This window comes from Rhinolophus sinicus, chromosome 6, assembly GCF_057876585.1.
Source record: "Rhinolophus sinicus isolate RSI-liver-muscle chromosome 6, RSI-T2T, whole genome shotgun sequence".
Taxonomy (NCBI): Eukaryota; Metazoa; Chordata; class Mammalia; order Chiroptera; family Rhinolophidae; genus Rhinolophus; species Rhinolophus sinicus.
In genome coordinates, this window is record NC_142506.1 from 38,171,022 (window position 1) to 38,194,738 (window position 23,717).

General features: G+C 39.5%; 1 long non-coding RNA gene across 1 annotated transcript in view; it reads left to right on the forward strand.

Annotated features, from left to right (window-relative positions):
• The window catches only part of LOC141567791 (uncharacterized), a 75,713-nt gene extending 54,051 nt beyond the window's left edge, over positions 1 to 21,662 (forward strand). Inside the window, exons 3-5 of the long non-coding RNA XR_012490618.2 lie at positions 4,108 to 4,281; positions 19,141 to 19,250; positions 20,391 to 21,662. This is a non-coding gene — a long non-coding RNA (uncharacterized LOC141567791). The remainder of the gene's footprint in view (positions 1 to 4,107; positions 4,282 to 19,140; positions 19,251 to 20,390) is intronic.
• Positions 21,663 to 23,717: the final 2,055 nt, after the last annotated feature.

Genomic DNA, 23,717 nt, shown 5'->3' on the forward strand with positions numbered 1-23,717 from the left:
TTAGACCAGATTAATAATATTTTATGAAATGGGCGGGTGGACTTAAGATGGTAAAATAAAAATATTAAGGTTTAAAAGAAGCATTAACAACACTGATTATAGTTATTTGTCTTATTACCAGGGCTCAGGTTGCCTGACTGCTTCCATTAGAACACACGATTTCAAGGGGACTGGCAGTAAAATGGATGTGTCTAGGGATATTCTAATAGGACTGTCAGAATAATATAGCTATATATATTTAGTACCTATCATGTGCCAGGTATTGTTCTAAGTACCTTCTATATATTAATTTATTTAATGCTCACAATAAAGATACTGGTTTTGTACTAACATTGCTCCTTTATTACAAGAGGGTAAAGCAAGGCACAGAGAAGTTAAGTAACCTGCCCCAGGTCATAAAACTAGTAATTGGCAGGGCAGGATCCAAACCCAGCAGATTGGCTTCAGAGTCTATACCTGATCACTATACTCTGTTGCTTATCCATGGTAAGAGGTGCCAAAGCTGGCTTAGGAGGGCTCTTTTCCCAAGTCCTTCAAACATAAATATTTCTTAAGCTTCTAACCCACCAAGAATAATAAGGACAACCTTCATTCCCTAAGGATTCAGAGCATGGGACCAGAATGGGAGAACCCAGCATGGGGTGACCAATGTTGCTATGGAGAGGAGTAGGGGGCAGATCACAGCACAAAGGGCTCTTTGGCCTTGGAAAAAGTATTTAAGCTTTTGGAGTCAGTTTCCTCAGGTATCAACACAGAGTTAACAATACCTACTGAATGAAGCTGTTGTGAGAATTAAATGAAATATTGGGTGTAAAGCATAATGTTTCAGGCATGGAACACAGCAGGTGCTTAATAAATCTTTGTTGAACTGCACTGCACCCTTGGTCTGAGTGGCTCTGGAACCCAGAACATGTTAACACACAGGAGAGAGGATATGTCCTACTGCCCTCAGTGTCAAATACACCACGTCCCAAGCCTATCCCATTATCACTTGTCCTGCCATTCCAATATGCCTATTTTCCTGTGCTCTGAACCTCTCTTTGTAACTTCACTATTGCCCCAGGGTTCTTAGTTAAAAACCTCACACACATATCCAAACTACTGTACAGCTTTGTTGAGTCTACCTCTATAAAGTCAGTAGGATTCATCTTCCTCAGTGTTTCCTTATGGCTAAGGATTTAGGTCATGACGGTTCTTATTAGCAGGCTTGGATTGCAGGCATAGCCTCTTAACCCATCTCCTTATCTCCAAATCTCTACACTGCCACTAGTTATCTGTCCAAAACACAAGCCAATATATTGCTTCCCCACAAAACACTCTTTTTAACTTTGCATTGCTTTTAGTGAAGCTGTGTTTAATCTGGCCCTTTTCACTGTCACATCCTGTCCAGGAACAAGACACGTACTTGGCTGCAGTAGCCTCGTGCTAGCTCTGGAATATGTGAGTGTGATGGTGGTGGCTGGATGGGTGCATCAACAGCTGGGTAAGAGAGCCCCCAATACTGGGGTTGCTTAGAACAACTAGTCAGACATCAAGGGTGACTAGCTGCAGTCCTTGCCAGGCCAATAATTTCTCCTTTCTTTCCACTTTCCACCTTTTAAACATTTCATAGTCACCAACTCTTCCACTAAAGTACATACAAGAAGAGAAACAGCAAACCATGGAGAATTTGCAGAAATCCTGGGGAGGGCTCTGGAGATAATTTCCACATCAAGAAACTGGGAGATACCATGTATATAAGCTTTAGTTTTAAATTCGCAATTTGAAGGCCTGACATATTTTAGGTCACTAGGGTAGGCTATAATTTAATGTATTTAAAAGAAACGTACTAATATTTATCTTTGTGACTTCCAAAATGTAGGCACCATAATCTCCATTATTATTTTCTCTACCACCAAAAAAGTATAATTAAATGTTAATTTCTTTTTTTTTTTTTCATTTGTAGGATCCAGTTATGTCATTCACTGCTAATTTCTTCTCATTGCTTAGGGAAAAGACCAAAATTTTACTTATTTGTTAAGTTTAACATTTCTATAATACTAATTGTATATGAGTCACTGTTCTAAAAACTTTACAGATCTTAACACATTAATTCTATTAGGCATCAGTAGATGACTGGATTAAGAAACTGTGGTACATTTATACAATGGAGTATTACTTGGCTATAAAGAAGAATGAAATCTTACCATTCTCAATGATATCAATGGACCTAGAGAACATTATGTTAAGTGAAATAAGTCAGATGGAGAAAGACAAATATCATATGATCTCACTTATATGTGGAATCTAAAGAACTGATAAATGAGCAAAGTAAACAGAAATAGTCTCAGAGATATAGAGGAAAAACTGATGGTGGCTAGATGGGAGGGGGGTGCGGATGAAGGAGAAGGGGAGGGGATTAGAAAGCACAAACTGGTAAGTATAATATTGCCATGGGGATATGAAAGATAGTTTGGGGAATATCATCAATAATGTTGTAAAGATTTTGTAAGGTGTCAGATGAGCACATGTCTTATTAGGGAAACCACTTCATGGATGGTGTAGACGCCTGACCACTGGGCTGTACACCTGAAGCTGAAGCTGAATAATATTGTATGTCTATTATAATTTAATATATATATAGTCATGAGATATGGAGTACAGCATAGGGAATAGAGACAGTGGAATTGTAATAGATATATATGATGTCAGAGGGGCAATAGATTGGGGGAGGGGGCTTATCAGTTTGTGAAGGGTGAAATGTCTAACTATTACATTGTTTTGTACACCTGGAACTAAAATACACAAAAAACAACAACAAAAAAACCATTTGATACACAATGTAATATATAGATGATGTATTATAGAAATGTACACTTGAAACCTATATAATTTTACTCACCAATATCACCCCAATAAATTTAGTAAATAAAAAACATTGTGATAAACTTCATTAATTAAAAAAAGTCCTATTAGGTAGGTGCTATTATTATCATCCTGTTTTACAGATGAGGAAACTGAGACACAGAAAGGTTTAATAACTGTCCTATGTAACACGACTAGTAAGCCTTCATGATTGGGCTCCTGTCTATCTCACAGACCTTGTTTCATTGCTCCCTTTCACTCTCTCTTTCTGGCCATCTTTGTGTCTTTGCATAAGCATACCAAGCCTAGAATACGTTCTTCTCTGTTCTTCACTCAGTTAGTTCCCAGTGGTGGTAGTATTATGTTATGAATGTACTTGAATGTGGGAGAAGACAAATGGAAACTATTCCCTTGATGATGGGAAGTGATGAACCTTAATCAAAAGGCCTCACGTGATTTTTATTGACCTCCCTCAGATCAGCGCTTCCAATGTTCATCCTTGTGTTTAGACCTTCCTATTTATCCTGTGTTCTCCCCACTATTTATCTTGTGTTCTTTCTTCTCAGTCTCTGTCGGGAGGACCACCACATAGCCATGTGTTCAGGCCTACCACCTTGGAGTTTTCCTTGACTCCTCTCTTGCTCTCAGGCCCCACACTCCATCCCTCAGTAGATCCTGTCAGTTCTAACTTCATAACCTGTCCTGAATCTAACCACTTCTCTACCACTACCAGATTAATCCTAGTCACTGTTCTTGCCGGGACCACTGTAAGAGCCTCCTCCAGGTCTCATTTCTTCTGTTGCCCCTTCAAGTATATCCTCCACAAGCAGCCAGAATGATTATGTCACTCCTCTGTCCTCACCTCCAATGGTTTTCTGTCACATTTAGAACACAATCCAATATTTAACCATGGCCTATGAGGTCCCTCACGATCCTAATATAGATGGCTCTTCATCTTCGTTTCCATCATGTCTTTCCACTGCTTGCTGTTCCCAGGTCCATTAGCCTCCTTCCTTCTCTTCTAGGAGCACTCCAAGTGGCCTCTGTGTTCACTTACTGTTCCCTTCTGGAACACTCTTTTCCCAGATCTTCCCATGGCTGCTCCTTCTTATTCTCCATGTCTGATTTCAAATTTTATCTCCTTGGGGAGGCCTTTTCTGTCCCATTGTTCTTTCTCCCCTAATTCTATTTATTTTCCTTCATGATACCTTAGATTTTTTGCTACATATTTATTGGCTTTTCTGTTCTCTCTACGATATACAGGGACTCAGCCCCTGAAAAACCACCCGGAACATATTAAGAGTTTTTTAATTATTTGGAATCAGTGAATGAATGAATTATTGAAGAACTAAAAATGAATATGGAAGAAGAGAGAGTTGAATATTTCAAAAAATATTTCTTCTGACAGTACCAAGGGATCCAGAAGACTATCTAAGGGTGAGTCCCTCCTCTTGATGACAAAAGGGAATTTAACTACTGAAGGAACAAAGAGAGCCTGAGCTGAGGGAGACCTCCCTGCTATTCTCTGTTTTATATACTTCTTGACCACCTGGGGGACCACTCATCCTGCTGGTTGGAGGCTTAGGGACAAGCACCTGATTTGCTGTTACCAATCAGAGTAGCTGTGCTTTCTCTCTTCCCCTGTGCTGGGGTCTCGCTGGGAGTGAGCCTACAGAAGCTCGATGCACAGGACGTTATTCCCTCCCTGGATGGTTTGGGAGGTACCCAAAGCCTATTTGTTCACTTGGGAGCAAGGTCCTTAAGGAGAAGCTTAGTACTTTGGCTGAATAGCAGAGCCTTTCTCAGAGAAACTCTCCAAGGAGTTTCTGCGCAGTCTTCCCAGGGCAGAGCAGTGATTTGTAGCAGTTTTAGGCCTTTTTATATTCCATTCTCATCTCTCCCCATTGATTTTGCCATTTGTGGCTTATAATGGAAATGAGGATAGCTGATACAGATGGAGCAGTTACTAGATACTTCTCTCTGTCTTGTAGCTGGGCCACTCCTGAGAAGTCAGCTGAGTGGGTATTTGCTTCATTAACTCTTCTCTGGGTTTTGCCAAGTTGAGGTCGCCTGGAAGGTGGTCATCAATTCTGTGGATTGGTTCATATCGTATAGTGTGAAAACAGATGGGAGAAGTAGGACCACCTCCTAACATAAAAGCTTAAAAGAAAACATAAGTGTACAAACTGTGACAATTTATACTAATTTTAGATCTACACTTTGCTGAAACAGTATGAAAAATACATTATTGTTCAAACAACTTCCCTCTAACTTCCCTCAGTTTTTACGGAGCAATGAAATGTTCCTTTTACTGCAGCTTGATTATGATGGTATTTATTTTGCTTTAAGAAAACTCAAGATATATATGGTGGTATATCATGTATATAGAGGTCAGTCTGGAACATAGCTTTGATCTGAATGAGTAAGTAGAAAAGACCTGTGAAGATAAGAAGCAGGAGATTCATGTCCCTGCATGAAAGCTAGGCCTCTTAGCCCTTCTTACTCTTCATTCCCATTTAGTATTCTAGTCTCAACATTTTTGGTTGCTTTCTTACCACCCCCCAACTGCCCTACCTCCCCGCCCCAGCCAAGCTAAGAAACAGCAAACCAGAAGAGGGCAGAGGAGGTTGAAAGTCAAAGTCACACTGATAGAAAAGCAAAATGACAGCTGACAGCAAGGAAGGTGACAACAAATCTTAATAAGCAATGCAGAACTGCTATAGACTAGTTGAGAATGGCCAGGTTTTGTCTGCAAGTCCAGGACAGACACAGTGGGCAATTACTTTAGGCGTGACACACAGGAAGAGGACATTGGAGGAAATGGCTCCAACTAGGAGGATGTGAATCTCTAAAAGTTCTTGAATTTCGCAAGTCAAAGAGCTCTTCCTGGGGAGGAAGCTGGGGTAGGAAACTGAACAAATGTTTCTTGGCTCAAGCCAGATGCTGGAAGCCCCAGAGATCGTTTCCAAGGTAGATAGGCATGAGTGTTAACAAATGAAGGTGCACTGAGGTCTATGTGCGTGGTTAGGTTGCTTCAGACACTACATTAGAAGAGTTTAGGCTTTGATGGCTGAGTTCCTTTTATACAGCTATTTTTTAAAAATCTGCTACAGACCAGTACCTTCAAAATAGAGAAAAAATGCTCTAGGGCAGGAACATGATGATCTTAGGGTATGTGATATATGTATTATATAATGCCTTTTTATCTAGATACAGAAATAAATTAAGCTTTAGTTAAATAAAAATTGACAGCAGCACTTGTGTGACACATACATAAATATTCATATACTTGGACAAGTGCTAAAATCAAGCATAAAATTAAAAAAATGTTTGGAAATGATCAGTCTATAGAAAAATATGGCTTGATGAAGCAGTATGCGTGAATTTTTTCAAATTCTGTTCCCAATTTCATCTGCACACTTGTTGCCAAAAAATAGGTTCTTGGTGTTCGTCACAGGAAAGAAATCAAGGATGCAGTGAATAAGCCAAGCAATCAATGGATTTATTAAAGAAAGACAGTATACTCTCAAAGACGGTGAGAGCACAAAGGCCTGGAGAAGGGCAGCTGCCCCAAAGAACAATGAGACAGACATTTATTTCACTAAAAATGAAGGTGCAAAATATTCAAGACTTAGGGGTGCCATTATAGGTGTTCCTAGGGGGGTCCTCACTGATCACTCTTTTCCACGGGGAGGAGGGATTTTTGCCCTATTTGGCTGGGTCAGAACTGTCATCTCAACATACGGGGTGGAGATTTTCCCTAACCACAATACCAATAATATTATAATTCATTATAATTAGCTGAATTTCATCTTGACGGGCAAGGTGGCATCCTGGATCTGCTCTAGGACACCTAACTCTAGTTCTGGCGCATCTGGTAGCTGCATTTTTTCTTAAGGATGATCTCATTTTCTCCCTCCTTTGTCTCCCCTTATTTCCTCCTTCCCTTCCTCCCCCTCTCTCCCAGTAGCTCTAATTCTTTCTGCCTACAGTAACACAGTAATCTGTATCCATAGTCTCCCCCTTCACTCCTTTTGCCATGGAAGATATACCTTTCAATGGAAAGAATGGCCTTCTTTTCTTCTTTCTGAAGTTGGCAGTTTCTCCTCCTGAATTTAGGGTCCCAGTCCCACCAGTTAATTTTTTTGTTTGTTTTTTTCTATAGCACAGATTATTATTTCTCTTTTTTCCTTTTTATTTATTTATTTAAAATTAGTTTCAGGTGTACAAAACAGTGTAATAGTTAGGCATTTATCATTTATATCCCTCACACAGTGATAACCCCTTTCCCCCCATCCACTACCCCTCTGACATCGCACACAGCCATAACATTTCCACTGTCTCTACTCCTAATGCTGTACTTCACTTGTAAACATACATACATACATATATATATATATATATATATATATATATATATAATTATAGTTGACTTTCATTATTGTTCAGCTTCAGTTTCAGGTGTACAGTGCAGTGATCAGGCATCTACATCATCCCTGAGGTGGTCTCCTTAATGAGACAAGTGTTCATCAGATACCCTACAAAATCTTTACAACATTATCGATTGCATTCCCCAAATTGACTTTCGTATCCCCGTAGCAATCTTGTGGTTACCGATGGTGCTTTCTAATCCCCTCACCTTCCCCCTTATCCCCAAACCCCCTCCCATCTAGCAACCCTCAGTTTTTCCTCTATGTCTCCAAAACTGTTTCTGATTAGTTCATTCGTTTATTCTTTTTTTTAGATTCCACATATAAGTGAGATGCTATGGTATTTTTCTTTCTCTGTCTGACTTATTTCACTTAGCATGATGTTCTCTAGGTCCATCCATATTGTTGCAAATGGTAAGATTTCATTCTTCTTTATGGCTGCATAATACTCCATTGTATAAATGTACCACCGTTTCTTAATCCAGTCATCTACTGATGGGCATTTCGGTTGTTTCCATGTCTTGGCTATTGAGTATAATGCTGCCAGAAACATAGGGGTGCATAAATTTTTCAGATTAGAGTTTTGGATTTCTCCAGATACATACCTAGGAATGGAATTGCTGGGTCATAAGGTAGTTCCATTTTCAGATTTTTGAGATACCTCCATACTGATTTCCATAGTGGCTGCACCAATCTGCAATACCACCAACAGTGCACAAGTGTTCCCTTTTCTCCACATCCTCGCCAGCACTTGTTTGTTGATTTATTGATGATAGCCATTTTGACTGGGGTGAGGTGGTATCTCATTGTGGTTTTTATTAGCATTTCTCTAATGGTTAGTGAGGTTGAGCATTTTTTCATATGTCTGTTTGCCATCTGTATGTCCTCTTTAGAAAAATGTCTCTTCATGTCCTCTACCTATTTTTTAACTGGGTGGTTTGTTTTTTTGGAGTTGAGTTGAGTGGGTTTTTTTTTTTTTAATACATTTTGGATATTAACCCCTTATCGGATATATCATTGGCAAATATCTTCTCCCATTCAGTAGGATCCTTTTTTGTTTTATTGATGGTTTCCTTTGCTGTGGAAAATCTTTTTAGTTTGACATAATCCCACATGTTTATTTTTTCTCTTATTTCTCTTGCCTGAGGGGATATATCACTAAAAATCTAACTCATGGAAATGTCTGTGAACTTTCTTCCTATATTTTCTTCTTGGAGTTTTATAGTTTCAGATCTTACATTTAAGTCTTAAATACAGCTTGAATTAATTCTTGTATATGGTGTAAAGAGGTGGTCCAGCCTCATTGTTTTTGCGTATGTCTGTCCAGATTTCCAACACCATTTATTGAATAGACTGTCTTAACCGCACCATAAATTCTTGCTACCATTGTTGTAGATTAAAGGACCGTATATATAGTCATGGATTTATTTCTGGGCTCTCTATTCTGTTCCATTGATCTATGTGTCTGTTTTTATGCCAGTACCATGCTGTTTTGATTACTGTAGACTTGTAGTATAATTTGATGTCAGATATTGTGATACCTCCCATTTTTTTCTTATTTCTCAGATTGCTGAGGCTAACTGGGGTCTTTTATGGTTCCATATATTTTAGGATTATATGTTCTATTTCTCTGAAAAATGTCCTTAGTAGTTTGTAGGAATTGCATTGAATCTGTGTATTGCCTTAGGCAGAATGGATATTTTAACGATATTAATTCTTCCTATCCATGAGCATGGTATGTGTTTCCATCTATTTGTAGCTTCTTTAATTTCTCTCTTCAGTGTCTTATAATTTTCTGAGTACAGATTTTTTTACTTCTTTGGATAAATTTATTCCTAGGTATTTTACAGTCTTTGAAGCAATTGTAAATGGGATTGTTTTCTTAATTTCTCCTGATTTTTAAAAATTTATTGGGCTGACAATTGTTAGTAAAGTTACACAGATTTCAGGTGTATAATTCTGTATTACATCATCTATAAATCCCATTGTGTGTTCACCACCCAGAGTCAGTTCTCCTTCCATCACCATATATTGATCCCCCTTACACTCATCTCCAACCCCCCAACCCCCTCACCCTCTGGCAACCACTAAACTATTGTCTGCATCTATGAGATTTTGTTTCTCATTTGTTTGTCTTGTTCTTTTGTTGTTTTTCGTTTATATACCACATATCAGTGAAATCATATGATTCTCCGTTTTTTCTGTCTGACTTATTTCGCTTAGCATTATAATCTCAAGATCCATCCATGTTGTCACAAATGATCCTATTTCATCTTCTCTTACCGCCGAATAGTATTCCATTGTGTATATAGACCACAACTTCTTTATCCATTCATCTATCAAAGGACATTTTGGTTGTTTCCATGTCTTGGCCACTGTAAACAAAGCTGCAATGAACATTGGAGCACACGTGTCTTTATGTATAAATGTTTTCAGATTTTTTGGGTAGATACCCAGGAGAGAGATTGCTGGGTCATATGGCAATTCTATTCGTAATTTTTTGAGGAAACTCCACTCTGCCTTCCATAGCAGCTGCACCAGTCTGCATTCCCAACAACAGTGTATGGTAACAGGCTTTTTCTCCACAGCCTCTCCAACAATTGTTACTAATTGTCTTGTTGATGATAGCCATTCTGACTGGGGTGAGGTGACAGCTCTGTCGTGTTCCTGAACGTAGAGCAAAGGGCTTCAGTTTTTCACCGTTAATTATGAAATTAGCTGAGGGTCTGTTATATATGGCCTTTATTATGTTAAGGCCAAGATTGTCAAATGCTTTTACTGCATCAATTGATATAATCATATGATTTTTGTCCTTTATTTTGTTTATGTGATGGAACACATTGATGGATTTGCGGATGTCGAACCATACTTGTACCCCGGGAATGAACCCACTTAGTCATGATGAATAATCTTTTTAATGCATTGTTGTATTCGATTTGCTAGAATTTTGTTTAGGACTTTTGCATCTGTATTCATCAGACATATTGGTCTGGAGTTTTCTTTTTTTGTGATGTCCTTACCAGGTTATGGTATCAGGGTAATGTTGGCCTCATAAAATGAGTTAGGGAGTACTGTCTCTTCTTCAATTTTTTGGAAGAGTTTGAGCAGGATTGGTATTAGAGCCTCTTTGAAGGTTTGCTAGAATTCACCAGTAAAGCCATCTGGTCCCAGACTTTTGCTTTTTGGAAAGGTTTGGATGACTGATTCAATTTTGTTACTGGTAATCGGTCTGTTTAGATTTTCCAGTTCTTCATTGTTCTGCCTAGGAAGGCTATATGTTTCTAAGAACTTGTCCATTTCTTCTAGGTTGTTGAACTTGGTGGCATATAGTCCTACATAGTATTCTTGGATGATCCTTTGTATTTCTGGGGTATCCGTGATAACTTACCCTTTTTCATTTGTGATTTTGTTAATTAGTGTCTTCTCTCTTTTTATCTTAGTGAGCCTAGCCAAGGGTTTGTCAACTTTGTTAATCTTTCAAAGAACCAGCTCTTTGCCACATTAATTTTCTCTATTGTCTTTTTGTTCTCTATTTCATTTAGTTCTGCTCTGATTTTTGTTATTTCCTTTCTTCTGCTGACCTTGGGTTTTACTTGTTCTCCTTTTTCTAGTTCTTTGAGGTGTAACATGAGGTTATTTATTTGGGATTTTTCTTTTTTCTTGAGATAGGCCTGTAATGAGATAAATTTCCCTCTTAAAACTGCTTTCGCTGCATCCCCCAAATTTTGGTAGGATGTATTTTCATTGTCATTTGTTTGTAAGTGTCTTTTGATCTCTCCTTTTATTTCTTCTTTGATTCAGTCATTCTTTAGTAGCATGTTGTTTAATCTCCACATTTTCCCTGGGAGACGGGCTTCTCCTCTGTTAATAGTTCACCTGGGTCACAGGGCGCAGTGTCCCGGTGGGTATGCGGAGAGCTTTTGATGTTCCAAAGCTCTTCCTGCTCCAAATTCAGAGCCCGTATGTTTCAGCAGTTCTGTTTACTGCTGCAGAGATCAACCCAGATAGGTGGGCCAGGGGTGGGTGGGTTGTGAGAGGTGGCCCAGAACAATGATGGTGACCTCCACCACAGCCGGTCCTGCTTCCACAGCTCCCTCCCCTTTGCCGGAGCTAGTTGGGCTGCGAATCTGTGTCTGCGGTCCACTGTTCTCAGAACAGCAAATATTCTGTTCTTTTTTTTTTTTTTTTTTTAATTTTATTTTATTAAATTTTTTGGGGTGACATTTGTTAGTAAAATTACATAGATTTCAGGTGTACAATTCTGTATTACATCATCTATAAATCCCATTGTGTGTTCATCACCCAGAGTCAGTTCTCCTTCCATCACCATATATTCGATCTCCCTTACCCTCATCTCCCACCCCCCACCCCCACCCCCCTTACCCTCTGGCAACCACTAAACTATTATCTGCGTCTGAGTTTCTGTTTCTCATTTGTTTGTCTTGTTCTTTTGTTGTTTTTAGTTTATATACCACATATCAGTGAAATCACATGGTTCTCTGCTTTTTCTGTCTGACTTATTTCGCTCAGCATTACTCTCTCAAGATCCATCCATGTTGTCACAAATGTTCCTATATCATCTTTTCTTACCGCCGAATAGTATTCCATTGTGTATATATACCAGAACTTCTTTATCCATTCATCTATCGAAGGACATTTTGGTTGTTTCCATGTCTTGGCCACCGTAAACAAAGCTGCAATGAACATTGGAGCACACGTGTCTTTATCTCTAAATGTTATTCTGTTCTTTTGATCTGACACTGCTACTGTTCTGCTTCTAGCACTGGGCAGGTGGGGGCGGGGTGAGCTCTGGGAGGATATGGAGGGGGCGGCTAGTCTCAGTGCCTACGGCTTCCATTCTCTGCTTGGCAGTGAGGGATTAAACTACCGTTTTCAGCCTTGTTCCCTCAGTGTTTGCTCTGAGGTATCTGCCGTGAGTGTTGGGTTCCACCATGTTATATGCTGTCCCCTCAGCCCTGTGGGCCATAAACGGAGCCCTAGGAGTCCGAGATCTTCCCTCTACTACAACCGTGGTAGTTCCGGGATGCAGTGAGCTTGGAGCACTGAGCTAGGTCTGCATCCTGCACCCGCGCGGCTCCATCTCTGTACTTCTCCCTTTCCTCCTCCCCTGCTCACAGGATTCACCCACCTTTAGGTGAATTCAGTAGTGGGCTTCTCCGTCTTGCTTGTCTGCTGTGCAGCGAGTCCTTTGTGGAGTTATAGTCGTCCGATTAGTTGTAAATTCCTGGGGAGATTTACAGAGGCTCACTTTACGTCGCCATTTTGATGATGTCTCAGCCTGATATTTTATTATTGGTATAAACAAATGCAACTTTTTCTGAATATTAACTTTGTATCTTGCTACTTTACTAAATTCATTTATGAGTTCTGATAGGTTTTTGGTGGAGTCCTTGAGGTTCTCTATATATAGTATCATGTCATATGCATATAATGACAATTTTACTTCCTCCTTACCAATATGAATGCCTTTTATTTCTTTTCCTTGTCTGATTGCTGTGGCTAGAACTTCCAGCACTATGTTGAATAGAAGTGGAGAATGTGGGCAACCTTGTCTTGTTCACCTTGATCTTAAGGGAAATAGTTTTAGCTTTTCCCCATTCAGTATGTTGTTAGCTGTGGATTTATCATATATTGGCCTTTATCATGTTGAGATATGGTGCCTCTATTCCCACTTTCTTAAGAGTTTTTATCATAAATGGCTGTTGGATTTTGTCAAATACTTTTTCTGCATCTATTGATATGATTATAAGATTTTTATTTTTCATTTTGTTAATGTGGTGTATCACATTAATTGATTTGCGGATGTTGAACCAGCCTTGCATACGAGGAATTAATCCCACTTGATCATGGTGTATGATCTTTTTAATGTATTGTTAAATGCTGGTCGCTAATATTTTGTTGAGGATTTTTTGCGTCTGTGTTCATTGGGGATATCAGCCTGTAGTTTTCTTTTGTTTGCAATGTCTTTGTCTGATTTTGGGATCTGGGTGATAGTGGCCTCATAAAAAGTGTTTGGGAGACTTCCCTTCTTATGGATTTTTTGGAATAGTTTGAGGAGAATAGATAATAATTCGTTTTTGAATGTTTTGTAAAATTCACCTGTAATGCCATCTGGTACAGGGTTTTTGTTTGTTGGGTGCTTGTTGATTACTGATTCAATTTCCCTGGTGGTAATCAGTCTATTCAGGTATTCCATTTCTTCTTGAGTTAGCTTTGGATGGTTGTATGCTTCTGGAAAATTGTCCATTTATTCCACATGTCTAATTTTTGACACATAGTTGCTCATAGTAATTTCCTAAATTTTTTTGTATTTTGGTGGTGTCTGTTGTCAGTTCTCCTCTTTGACTTCTGATTTTATTAATTTGGGTCCTCTCTTTTTCTTGATGAGTCTGGCTAAAAGTTTGTCGATTTTGTTCATCTTCTCTAAAAACCAGCTCTTGGATTCATTGAGGTTTAATATTGTTTTTCTGGTCTTAATTTCATTTATTTCTGCTGTGATCTTTATTATCTCCTTCCTTGTACTCCCTTTGGGCTTATTTTGCTGTTTTTTTCCCCCAGATCCCTTATGTGTGAAGATAAACTGTTGATTAGTAATTTTTTGTTTGTTTGTTTCTTTAAGTATGCCTGCGTTGCTATGAATTTCCCTCTTAGGATTGCTTTCATTGCATCCAATAGATTTTGGGTCGTCGTGTGTTCATTTTTGTTTGTCTCGAGATATCTTTTGATTTCTTTCTTGATCTCATTGTTGACCCAGTTTTTATTTAGTAACATGTTATTCAGCCTCCATGTATTTGTGTGTCTTCCAGTTTTTTTCCTGTAGTTGATTTCTAATTTCATAGCACTGTAGTCAGAGAAAACAATTGGTATGATTTCAAGTTTGTTAAATTTATCAAGGCTTGTTTTGTGGCCTAACATGTGGTCTATCTTGAAAAACATTCCATGTGTGCTTGAGAAGAATGTGTATTCTGCAGCTTTGGGGTGAAATGCTCTGAAAATATCGATTAAATCCAACTGATCTAATGTGTCATTTAAGGCCATTGTTTCCATATTGATTTTCCTGTCTGGAATACCTGTCTCTTGTCAGATCGATCCCTTTATTATTATGTAGTGCCCATGATTGTCTTTTCATATATTCTTCATTTTAAATTCTGTTTTGCATTCATCTATCGAAGGACATTTTGGTTGTTTCCATGTCTTGGCCACCGTAAACAAAGCTGCAATGAACATTGGAGCACACGTGTCTTTATCTCTAAATGTTTTCAGATTTTTTGGGTAGATACCCAGGAGAGGGATTGCTGGGTCATATGGCAATTCTATTCGTAATTTTTTGAGGAACCTCCACACTGCCTTCCGTAACGGCTGCACCAGTCTTGGGGATCAAATATATGGTGATGGAAGGAGAACTGACTCTGGGTGGTGAACACACAATGGGATTTATAGATGATGTAATACAGAATTGTACACCTGAAATCTATGTAATTTTACTAACAATTGTCACCCCAATAAATTTAATAAAATAACATAAAAAAAAATTCTTTTTTGTCAGATGTAAGTATTGCAACTCCAGCCTTTTTCTCATTTCCATTTGCATGAAATATCTTACTCCAATCCTTCACTTTCAGCCTGCGTGTGTGTCTTTTGATCTGAGGTGAGTCTCTTGTATACAGCACATGCAAGGGGCTTGCTTTCTTATCCACTCAGCCACCCGATGTATTTTGATTGGAGTATTTAATCCATGTATATTTAAAGTGATTATTGATAGGTACATAGTTATTGCCATTTTTTAATTTGTAGTTAGATTGTTTTCATCTTTCTTCTGCTTACAGAAGCCCTTTTAATATTTCCTGCAATGCTGGCTTGGTGGTAATAAATTCCTTTAGCTTATTCTTTCTTGGAAGCTCTTTATCTCTCCTTCTATGTTAAATGATAGCCTTGCTGGATAAAGCAATCTTGGTTGTAGGCCTTTGTTTTTCATCACTTTTAGTACCTCCTGCCACTCCCTCCTGGTCTGCAAAGTTTCTGTAGAAAAGTTATTTGATAGTCTTATAGGAGTTGCCTTGTATGTAACCTGCTGTCTTTCTCTTGCTGCTTTTAGGATTCTCTCTTTGTCTTTAATGTTTGCCATTGTAAGTATAATGTGTCTTGGTGTGGACCTGTTTGGGTTCATCCTGGTTGGAACTCTCTGCACTTCCTGGGCTTGTATGTCGGTTTCCTTAGCCAGGTTAGGGAAGTTTTCGGTCATTATTACTTCACATATGTTCTCGATCCCTTGCTCCCTCTCTTTACCTTCTGGTATTCCTATGATGCGCATGTTTTTGCACTTGATGTTATCCCAGAGGTCTCTTAAACCATTTTCATTGTTTTTTATTCTTTTTTCTTTTTGTTGTTCTGTTTGGATGATCTCTGCTAACTTGTCTTTAAAGTCGCTGATAGATCCTCTGCCTCATCTAACCTGCTGGTAATTCCTTCAAGTGTGTTCTTTATTTCAGTAATTGTGTTCTTTAGTTCTGACTGCTTGTTCATTATGATTTCTCTATCCTTCTTTATGTCGTCACTAAGCACCTTACACATTCTTATCATCAGTGTTCTGAACTCTGCCTCTGATATGTTGGTTACCTCTATTTCATTTTGTTCCAGTTCTGGAGGTTTCTTCTGTTGTTTTATTTGGGACATGTTTCTTTGTTTCCCTATTCTGGCTGACTTTCTGTGTTTGTGTCGATGTATTAGGTAGATCCCCTAGGGTTCTTGGTTTTTGCTGGGTGGTCTTATGTAGTATGTGTCCTTTATATTTGACTTGCACCACTTCCCTATTCTGTCCGTATGCTCCAAAAGTTACTCTTGTGTTGTGTATATTGTCCTGTTAAAGTTGAGCTTCAATTGCTTTTGGCTTGTCTGGAGGTTGGATTGACTCCTAGGCTGACTAGTTTTGAGACGTGGCTCTGCCCACAGAGGATAATCTGTTGCATGAGGGTTGACCACTCAAATGAATCTTGGCCCCTATGGGCTCTTGGGCCTATAGAGAATCCCCTCTGGGTGTGTCACTTGTAGGTCAAACCCAGCCATACTCTGGTTTGGTATGGAGTTGGTGTCTGTGTGTGTTGAATCTTGTGCCTCTTGGGCTGGGCTCTGGTAGGGCAATTTCAGAACAAAGCAAATCACCAAGCACAACAAAAACAACAACAACAAAGAAAAAACCAAATACAATCACATGTAAAAACAACCGATAACCCTCACTCAACACAGGCAAAAATAATCAACAATATGAAAACAAAACAAAACAAAAAAAGTAGTGCCAGTCTTGGTTTAAGCCCACCAAGTAATCTCCACGTTGTCCTCTGCTGTACCAAAGAGTCCTCTGCGTCTTGTGCAGGCAGAGCCCGTCACCTGGTGTCCAGAGTGACACTGGCACTGCAGTTTTAGATGAGTGGGGTTATGGGGTCTGGATGGTAGTTTTTACAAAGTCAGTGTAGTTTCTGCTCTTGCCTACACATATGCGCACTGAGAGTACCACAGCCAGCCCTGTGCCCAGATCTCCTGAGTCTTAGGACACGTCTTCCCTGTATGTCTCTGTTTGTGTGTGTGTGTGTGTGTGTGTGTGTGTGTGTGTGTGTGTGTGTGTGGAGGGCGTGAGATTTATGAGCTGCTAAAAGCCCAGAGCTTTCTCTGCTACCTGCTGCTGATCCCTGGGTATATTTCTGCAGTTGTAATTGCCCTGTCTTAGGCAGGCCAGAAAAGGTGGGGGCTGGGGATGGAGGAGTCTTCTCTCTTCCAGCCCAGCAGTGTCACTCTTCCCAGCCTCTTCCCTGTGTCACAGCAGTTCCAAACCAGGTCTTCTCAGATCCTGAGTGCTACTGCTCCTCTATAATCTGACACTACTCCTCAGTTCAGGGGCCAGCTTGAGTCTCTGGGAAGGTGGGGGAAGGATTGGGAGAGTGGGGTAGGGGCCCAGGAATGGTGTTTACTTCCTTTGTCTGACCTAGGGCCCAGCTGGAGGTCTCAGCTGAGGTTACTGCCTCAAAGTCTGGATATGCTGCTTTCTCTGCAGGAGAGATCAGCTGTGGGATACAGGGAAAGAGCCCACCTCCTGGCTCTTGTGGTCTCTGTTCTGTCCTGGGACTCCCTGTGTCTCCGCAGCCTCAGATGCGGCCGCATCTCCACTCCACTCCCTTCTCTCTTCCCCTGCTCGCCCAGTGTGTCCACCTTCAAGTAATCCTTGTATGAGTCTCTTAGCTGTTCTCTGTGATGAGCAGAGGGTCCTTTGATGGGTTATAGATGTTCAATTTGTGGTAAGTTCGGAGAACTCAATGAGAGTACCTTGTTGCCGCATTCCTATGACATCCTTCAGATTATTCCCACCAGTTAATTTTGAATCCTTACTCTATAAATCTGTTCTTTCTCCCTTAATCTCATATTTAACCGTGTTTTTTTTTTGGTCTCAATTTATGAATAATTTCACAAAACTTCCATCTTAAGAAATACTCTCCAACTCTGCATCCTGAACCTGTAGATATGGGGGATTGTTCTGTATTCTTCGCTTTAAGTCTCAGTCATAGGCTCATAGGGAGCCTATGTCTTGAGGCCTTCACAAGGGTTTCTGTTCCTCCTTCAGTGGTATTGACCTATCCCCACTTGCCCCATACCCCATTCCCAGACTGCTGCTTTCCCTTGAATTTCCTTGAATCTGGGTTCCTTGATGACTATGGGAACTTCCCCCCCACCCCCAATGTGACAGAAAGGCTAGAGGAAGCTGGAGTGGGGGAGGAATTGCTTTCCCCTAAGTGAGATAAGTTTTCAAAATTGTGCACAGCTGAAGTCCTTTCCCCTGGAGAATAGGCCTTTGTTATGGAGATTGCTGTGGGTGAGTTTCACAGTGGTTCCTCTTCCCCATGCCCCTGCCAGGATTGGGAGGGAGAAAGGATCTTCCTCAGATCCTTAATGTGAGAACCTGGTGGAGTGCCTGTAGGGAAAGCTCAGGAAAGACTCCTCCCCTCCAGACTATGGCTCCCATACATTTCTCAATCTTACACTAGTCTACACTGAGCTGCCAGCAATTTATCAATTAGTTAAGTCTTCCTACCAGTTTATGGCTCCTGCAGGTTCTGCTCCAGGGAAACAGATCTTGGTTATTATATCCCTCAGGATGTGCCTGTCTCTCTAGATTTCAGGGAGATGGTTTGCCTTGCTACTTTAGTTCTATGACAGGTCCAAGAAAAGGAGCTGATTTTGTATGTCCAGGTGTTTCTTGTTTTAAGGATGGGAGTGATGCCTTCTAAGATCTTTACATGTCAGAGCTAAGATTGAAGTCTGAGTCATTCCTAGTCCCTCATTGTCCACATTCTAGTCCTATTACACCTGTTTCCAAAATATCTCTTGAAACATCCTTAGCTTTAGTCATGGCACTGTGATTTCTTGTCTGGATCCTTGTGGGAGTCTCCTGACCATTCTCCTCTCCAGTAACACACTCATTCAGTAAGTCCTTCAGTCTCATCTTAGGACTGTCCTTACTAAAGTCTTCTGATAGTCCCTCTACCTTAGTATAGAATACAGTGTCCTCCTATGGTCCCTGCTCTCTAGTCCCTTACAATCTAGTAGAAAAGAGCAAAGGTTCAGGGTCTAAAGACAAGAATGTGGATACATTTTATAAGAACTTTGAAATTATTCATTTAATTTCTATTGCTTTAAATGAATGATCTCTTTAAATTGGGATATGTTCACAGAAGCAAGAAAGCAGATCAAAGATAAATAAAATTCAGATAGAACAAATGTTAACATATGGCCTATTTATTGATACAAAATATGTTTCTTTGTGATCATGCCAACATACCCATATTTTGTGCTTTTATAGAAGAAGGGACTGGATTGAAAAGTCTTTTATTTTGGCCACACTTGCAATAAACTTCTGAGAGCCATGATGTGACACACATTCTGCCAGAACATACATGAAACTGGACACGGGTAAGACGAGGACCCCTGGTATAAGCATTTGACCTATTTTCAACCTCAGGCACTCTTAATTCACTTCCAAAGACCAAATGAAGTGATAATTGTAATGCATCACTAGTCTAGAATTTAGCTGGCCCTGGAGACATTGCATTAGTGTCTGATGGGTGAGATCTAAATTAGATGGCAATCAGGTATGTACACAGGAGCGGTCATTATGGTGGGCAGATGTGCACAGCTAATGGCTGGCAGTGGAGATTGCTGCAGGGGGAATTCCTTGATAAAAATGAGTTAAAATGAGACAATGGATTACCCAGAAGGGTGCTTTTCTACAGACTCCACTTTTATTGGAGAAGGCAATCAAAGGAAAAAAAATTGAGCCATTAAAAATGAAAGCTGCTATAATGTATTTATTTAGTATCATCTGTGTAGCATACAATTGTATGCATATATACGAAATTTTTCCTTTTAGTCTGAATAAAGTGAAGAAAACACTGCTTTTATTTTTTCCCCCAAATAAATGTGGATGGGATGGGAGGCTGGTACATTAAGGCAATGTAGAAACCTAATGTTCAGGGGCAGAGGGACTACTTGCAAAAGAGTTAAATCTTTATACATGTAAGCCAAACTGCCCATGATCTCATTACACTGCACAGAGCTTGCAATCATTGCTCCCCAATCACCAAGAAAAATCAGTGCACAAGTGACCTGAATATTAGCATCTCTACAAATCTCACACAGGAGCTGAAATTTATGTACACTTTACACACCCCTGAGGAAATTCCCATTTTATGCCATTGGTAGGCCAGATATATTTTTCTCTGTAAAATGTGATCAGAATGTAATCAGAAGAAAATACACAGTGTATTAAAAAACAAATAGACTATATTCTTTAAAACTCAAAGGTAATTTATAACAGGGAGCAATATCAAATTAGAGGAGTTGTATGGAAGGGTTATTATTGTGTGATTCGGCCTATGTGGTTATGTTTGTTCTGGTGACAGATTTAGTTCTATAGCCATTGAGCTGAATTGAAAATTTCACATGTCCAAAATAGCTTTATCTCTGAAAATGATTATTAATGTGATAAAATATCTCACGTTAGTGTGATTCCTTGAAAATGCCAATACGAATTTAAATCTTTTTCTTCCCCAGAATCAATTTTACATGGAACGAAGAAAAGGAAGATGGCTTTGGGGGAAAAATACACACATTTCTAATAGAACTTGCTGGAACAATCACATAGACTGCTGTTATTCTCCTGCATTTGTGCATTTTGCTATAATGAAATGATTAATATGCTTCAAATACTGAACTTATGAACTCAACTATTTTAGTGTCATATCAAAATATACAAAAACCTGATACATCTAATTTGTATGTAATCCCAAGTAGTATAAAATTATATATGTATTTACAATGTTTAGGCATTTACATGGATTGTGTGACATAAGTATGGACAATTATATACAGGAACATGAATAAAACATGTTCAAATGCATAAACAAGGCACATACCAGCCAAAAGCATTGTTTATTGACTCATGAATTAGGATGAAAATTCATCCTTTAATCTCTTCTAAACTTTGTATCACAATATTTTATATAAGACTGAATATAGGAAGTATTTTAGAGAAAAGGCATAATTATAATCTGTGTACTACAAAGATTTTAATCCTTAGTTTTACGTGAATCAAAAAGTTGAGTAAAACATTGTTAGTATCTTTAAACCTCTTTAAAGAGGTCCAAAGAGAAGATGGATTAGTGCCAATGGATTTAAAGATAGAATTAACAAAGGGTTGTTTCCAAATTGAAGACATTAGGAACCAACTTTACAAAGCAGAATATTTTCATAAGCAGATACAGACATCATCTGGGACTATAGATGGGTTTCAAGAAACCAGTAATCCATAGCCTTGCTTTGGTATTTGTTAAAACCTTACAAATGTGAAGAATGTCTAGAGAAAAGGAAAGTTTGTGGGTGCACAGGAAGTATTGAAACAAGACATATGTCAGTTTAAAAATATGCCCCAATTTCTATGATACTCCTTCCAGTGAGAGTCAGGTTTATGTGCCTTCCCTTTGAATCTAGTTGGGTCTGTGACTGCTTTGATCCATAGAATGCAGTGAGTGATGCCATGTGACTCTGAGGCTCAGTTGGAAAAGACCATGCAGCATTCACCCTGTTTTCTTGGGATGATCACTCTGGGAGAAACCAGCCACCACGTAAAGAAATCTCATCACCCTGAGACTGCCATGCTGGAATGGCTACAGGTGGGCACTCTGGTTGACAGGCAGTTGAGGCTTCACATGGCAGCACCTCGAGTCTTCACAGGCACTGAGGAGCAGAGACAAGCCATGCTTCCTTTTCCTTCTCCAAATCTCTGACCTATAGAATCCATGGTATTAATAAAGTTATTTGACATCACTTAGTTCTGAGGTGTTTGGTTTGTAGCAGCAGTTACTGAGATAAGCCAGTATTTCTCAAAGTTATCTTTCCTAACTATCACTCGGGGAGCATGTGAAAACCAGATTCCCATGCTTCACCCATTCTGACTTAATTGGTCTGACCAGGGGTAAGGGTGGAGAAATCTGTTTTTAACGAACAGTATGGTAAGCTTACTATAAGAATATGACTCCAAGATGCCACATGATTTGTTTGCCAATTTTATATATGAATTTTTCATGACAAACATATTTCTTTGATTACTTATACTGGGCTCACAGGCCCATTGTTTTCCTTATTTTAAGATTGCAGAACACACCATTTAAAGGCTTATCTATTTTTCTGGTTGCATATATGAAAAAGCAGTGAACAAAGCAAGACACTCTCATCAGAGCAGGAGAGGGAGGCCAATAAGGTTTGGCATTTGTTGAATAATCAATGTTTGTTGAATAATAGTAATAATAATAGCAATGAAGTAATATTTACAGAGCATTTACTATATGCCAGACTATGTACTAGCCACTTTAAATAGATGATCTTATTTAGTCCTAACAGTGAATATACCATAGAGTGAGATCATTACCCTCATTTTACAGAAGCAAGAATGAAGCAGATTTGTGACTTTCCCAGAGTCATGTGGATTGGAAATGGTGCCTGCATGCAACCTAGGTAATTGGACTTTAGAACTTCACTCTGAATGCATTACTGAAATTATGCAAGAAAATGAATAGAGTCTGTCACTCTTGACCCCTCCACAGACTCCCTCTACCTGGGACACTCTTCTCTCTCTTCCTTGCTCAGCTAATACCTACTTATCCTGCACTGTCCTTTCCTTGAGGGGACCCAGGCATGACAGAGCCCCAAGCCTTACCCTCCCATAGCCTTCCTTCTGTACCTCCTCTTTTATTTCTCATACCACAGTTACAATTACTTGTTTAATGTCTAGACATGAGGGAAGGGCTCATGTCTGTCTTATTCCCTCACCATGGCATCCCCAGAGCTCAGCATAGTGGCAGCACATGGCAGGATACCAGCACATTGTTCTTGACTTATAAACTTTAGTGGCACAGTGCATACTACATAATATGGTTTGGTATGTCATATACTCTAAGTGCACGTAGTGTTAGGTCTGGGGAATCAGAAATGAGGAAGCCAAACTCCTTATTTTCAGAAAGCCCAATGGTTAGTGGGAAGAGACTGACAATGACACAAACAAGTATAAAATCTGAGTAGTGGGTGAGGTAGACATGCAGACAAGACAAGGAAATCCTTGAGCTATACTTGCCGGACGCATGCTAGTCAGTCAGGTGAATGTGGGAGGCAGGGATTGGAAGGACGTTCTAGGCAGAGGGAACAGCATGACTGAAGGTACAGGGGCATGGAAGAACAAGCACATTTGTGCAATGGCAGGTAGATTTGTGATGCTGGAAACAAGAATATGTGGAATTATCACAGGAAATAAAACTGTCAATGGCAACAGGACAATTCATGAAGAACTTGATCAGGTTTGATTTCAAGTTTGAACTTTATCATTAAGGAAATTGGAAAGTCTTGGATATAACTTATCCAATAAAAATTTAGAATAGGTTCTTATGGAGAGCATTGAGTAGTATGGGGGGATGGTTTGGGAGATCACATTGACTGAACAGTACCACTGACAGTTAGTGGGGCACAAGAGTGATGCTAAGTGTCCTGAAATGCATGGAACAATCCCATACAAAATGCCAGTAACACCCCTGTTGAGAAAAGCTGTATAATAACACTAACTAAAAGCTTGAAAGAAAGCTCCCAAATATTTACAGGGTTCAGATGGTGAATAATTTTATTGTATTGGTAAGGAGAGAAAATATTTTCTGTTGATCCTTTTGAAGTGCCAACATACAGGGAACAATTTATTAAAAGGCTGTTTCCCAGAAACTCACAAACACAGACAATAGTTTAGTGGTTACCAGAGGTTAAGGGGGGTTGGGGGTGGGAGATGAGGGTAAGGGGGATCAAATATATGGTGATGGAAGGAGAACTGACTCTGGGTGGTGA